The sequence below is a fragment of the Fragaria vesca genome, linkage group LG5 (assembly GCF_000184155.1).
Source record: "Fragaria vesca subsp. vesca linkage group LG5, FraVesHawaii_1.0, whole genome shotgun sequence".
Taxonomy (NCBI): Eukaryota; Viridiplantae; Streptophyta; class Magnoliopsida; order Rosales; family Rosaceae; genus Fragaria; species Fragaria vesca.
The window spans coordinates 11,075,614-11,080,202 of record NC_020495.1 but is presented as its reverse complement, the minus strand read 5'-3'; positions in this window follow the sequence as shown (position 1 = coordinate 11,080,202).

Genomic DNA, 4,589 nt, shown 5'->3' with positions numbered 1-4,589 from the left:
CCGGCCGCACGTCCGCCGCCGTCCGGCCACCAACCGCCGCGGCACCGGTCCCGTTCGGTCGACCTCCAACCCAGCAACCTCCCTGGACCGGTGAGAGGAGCCCTAGCTCCGTAGTGAGAGAGCGGTGCCACCCGAAAGGTCCGACTGTCCAAAGCTTCACTTCGTCGGAACTCCCTCCTCCGGCCACCAATCCGGGCAAGCTTGGTACGGTTTTGAAGGTCTCCAACCCAGCTGCCTTGCCCTAAAAGGGCTCACTCCGGTTCGCTTCAGGTAAGGAGAAATTAAAGGTGGAAGTTTTAGGGTGTTTTAAATGTTTTTGCTCGTTTGACCTAGTTAGGCTTGGATTTTGGGTTTGTGCTAGTAAGGAAAGTTGTAGAGCATGATGAGAGGAGGATGCTGTCAAAATTTCATAGGAATCAGAGGTCGCCGGAATTGGCCTCCGGCCGGCGCCGGCGCCGCCACTGTTTGGAAGATTTTTAGGGTTTTAAATTTAGAATATTAAGGGGAGTTTGTTGAAGTGAGTTATGGAATTTTTGGATGAGTTTTGGATAGGTTTGTGAATTTCTGAAGTGTGGTATTTTTGGCGGTTAATTAATGTAGAATCCGGTCGTAGTATTTAAGTCGTATTTTTGGGGAGGTTGTAATTACGGCTGCCGTTTTTGGTATTAAAGTTGGACCGTTTCGTTTTAGGAAAGGCAAAGTTGGGCAAGGATGAGCGTACGTGGTTGCGGCTCATTTAATTTTGCCTATTTTGTTTAAATATTGGATTTTAGTTGGGAATTTAATTATATATTTGTGCCAGGGTTCTAGGAAACCTCATTGGAGTGGCGATTTGAATTTCATCGGGCTTATGCCTAGAGTTGTGAGTGGACCTTTATTTTAATTGAAAAACATGCGATGAATCATCTGTTGATCATTTATTTCTTTTCCTGAGATTTATTTGTTTCTCGAATATTTGGCAATTTTCCTCATTTGAAGAGATCCCGAAAATGAGATTTTCGGTGGATATGTTTATTGGATGTTTATGATGATAGTATGTATATATAAATGCTAGCTAGCCATACGTGTTTGATCCACCATAATGAGGTAAAATACCATTATGGTGTGACGTGAGTGTTAGACACAAACGTAGTAGCCCTATATGAAAACTATTTTCTTATTTGGTTTATTCAGGTTTTCATATAGGGAGTCCACACGTATATACACTCGTGCTTTGTCCGCCATACTGAGGTACAATTCCATTATGGTGTGACGTGAGCGTTAGACGCAAGCGTAGTAGCCTTGTATGAATTTCTATTTTTCTAATTTGTTCTTAGAATTCATACAAAGAGTCTGACGAGTGTAAATACATACACTTATATATGTTTATATATAATTTAGCCTGAGAGGCTGTATTTTATTAAAGTTTGGAGACTAGCCGGTGCTGGTCGTGAAATTACCAGTTTTTGAGTTGAGCGCTTTTGAGCGATTGCATGCAGTATTATTTTATTTGGAAATTAAATTGGGGAAGCATAAATATTTTTATTAATTTATTTTTGTCCACTCATTCTAACGTTGTTAAGTGTTTTCCCCTGGGCCTTTTGTTTTAAAAATGCCCAGCTTGCAGGTTAGCTTAGTCGAGGTCGGGTGTACATGGGGATGAGGCATAGTCATCATATAGCTTCCGCTTGTTAATTTATTATGTTTCCTTTCTTCCTGTTAGAGTTGCTCTGAACCTATAAATGGTTGGATATGAGATTTGTTTAGATTAGTAAATAATTTGGGTGGTGTTGTGATTTGGGGAGCACAGAGGCTCAAGGAGTTTAAGGTTGGATTCTTTTGAAGTGCATGCAGGTATTATTAGGAAGGGTTGTCCATTTTTAAAGGAGGTTATGCCGATTTTTCGGTAAATTTTCCTTGGAGGTGGTCCCCGCACGACTTACTCCGGGTTTCAGGGTGAAATTCGGGGTGGGTCGTGTCAATGCCTACACAAGACACCTACAGTTTCAAACATCCTACAGCTGCAAGATACTGTAAATTGACCTTCTCTTTTTACTAGCCTCTCCTTAAAGAACCCATCCCTAACGACAGTGAAGATAAACTTTTCACCATTGGACACACACTTCGTTATGGAAGACTTTAAAGAGTCCTCAAACTGAGCTTGAAATACCTTAAATGTGGCTTTGGTATACACTTCTCGTGCATGTAGCAAGATACTGACCTCCATTTTGCAGTGAGTAATCCGGAACAGCAAATCATACTCAGCTTCTAACTCCTTATACCGCTTATCATATACCATTCTTACAAAGTGAGTAAAAAACTCAGGCAATTGGAGGTCTGATTTCAAATACCCCTTCAAACTAGCATTAAAGCTTTCACTCAGTTGTGTAGTTTGCATTCCTGCTGACCATGTCCACTTCACATATGCATGCACCCATTTTTTTTCTTATTTCAAATGTCGCAGCCAACCAAGTATCATCATGTGCTTCGTACTCATCAAGCATAGACTCCCAAGCACTTAGGAACTCATCCTCTTCCTCAATTTGATAAAGAAATTTGTTGAACACATTACTTTCATCCTCTTCGTCGTGGTCTCGGAATAAGAAGCCTACTTTTTTTACAGCATTTTGCATTAAATGCCATATACAAAGTCGATGGTAAGTACCTGGCATATACAAAAAAAAAAATAATAATAATATGCCATATACATTAAAAAAGAAAATGTCATATGCAAAGTTGATGGTAAGTACCTGGCATCACATGTAATACAGCCTTGGCTATCGCTGCATCTTGATCCGTGAAAAAGGTTTGTGAAGGCTTCCCGCACATTGCCTTTAAAAAGGTTTCAAATAACCATATAATGGATGCTGCGGTCTCGTCGTACATTAAGGCAGCTCCAAAAATAACCGTCTGTCTATGGTGATTTAATCCAACAAACACCGCAAATGGTCGATTTGCTTCATTAAGTTTGTAAGTTGTATCAAAACTTACCACATCACCAAATATACCATAATCCATTATCATTTTAGCATCAGCCCAAAAAACATTGGTAATCTATTCCTCAGAGTCCAACTGCATCTCATAGAAGAACGAAGGATTTTCCAACATTTGCTTTGAAAAATATTCTATCAAATAACCAGCTTCTCCAAATTTCATTTTTTTCTGTCGAACAGTTCGAAGGTAATTCTTTTGGTCTACCTTTGTAAATCCCAATGACTCTCTACCACCTGCTTGCTGACCCATTAATTCAAATGCAAACTTCGGCGAAAGACCTGAATTTGCTGTCAAGTCTAAAAAGGCTTCATCTGAAGATGTGATTTTTCGATGAGATGACATCAAATGGACAGAGTCTTGGCTGATAAGAGGATGGTTGTGCTCTTCAGAGAAACGATAAACAGAGTACTTGCCTGTACGCCTGACCAACTTAATCCCCATAATCGCTCCACAATTAGTCCTTGTCTCTCCTCTTGGATTTCTCGTCAAATCGTCTCTCTTATCCACCTTCCGCAAACCTTCTTTACAGCAAACAAATGTTCTTGAAGTGAGTACACCATTTTTATCTGCAGCATAACCATTTCTTCTAATGCTAAAACCTTCACTACGTGCATATTCGTTATAAAAGTCATATGCAGCAGTCTCAAAATCAAACTCCATAAAAAATTTAGGTTTCAAGTCTTCTTTTGATCGCTCCAAACTATCATTGTTTTCTTCCACAGTGTCTTCCATTCTCAAAACCTATTTAACAATCACAAAGTTTAGAAGTGCTAAGGAATCCATCTATGAAACAGAACCCAACAAATAAAAATAAAACTTGAGAACTAATCTACATTTGCAATTCATCAACTCACCTCGCCAAGAAGGATCGAGTCGTCGAGTGAGGGAGGTTCAAAGCCGTCGGAGAAGAGGGAGGGCCGAAGCCGCGGCGGAGGAAGCGGTCGACGCAAGAGAAGATGGGATGATCGATGCACAATCCGTCGATCTGGTTTCTACCTGGGTTCGCGGTCGATGCAAAGGACGCCGAAGAAGAGGGAGGGCCGACGCCGCGCTGCGGAGGAAGCCGTCGCTGGCGGTTGACCGGCGAAGGGAGGCGACAGGGTTTTGGTTTTGGCGATGAGATGTAGTTTTTCTCGGGTTTGAAGATGAATGAGAGAGTGAGGAAGAGAGGGACTGAGTTAGTGCACGTGCAAAAAGTTGATTAGGAGAGATCTTGGCCTTTGGTGGAAAATGAAAGGCCAGGATTAGCTTATGAGGAGATATGAGGACACTCTCATGAGAAGAGAATCCGGATTCCAAAATGAGACCAAGACCCATTTTTAGGTCCACCGTTGGACTTGCCCTAACAGCATGGGTAATAATTAACATGAATTTCCTTTCCTAAGGAACTATCTACATAGCCATGGCCATTCCATCAGTTCTAACGTCCTTTCAGTTAAGTTACCAGTGCACATTGGATTAATGGCTAAGCAGAAAAGAAAAAAGCTATTAATAAAGGAGGATACGAATATACGATTAGGGTTTGATCGATGCTATTCAATGTGGACTCTTCTGTGGGTAGCTCGTGATCAATAATTTAGTTAGGGTAGGCCTCGATCACTTCCTCCTTTTTTTTT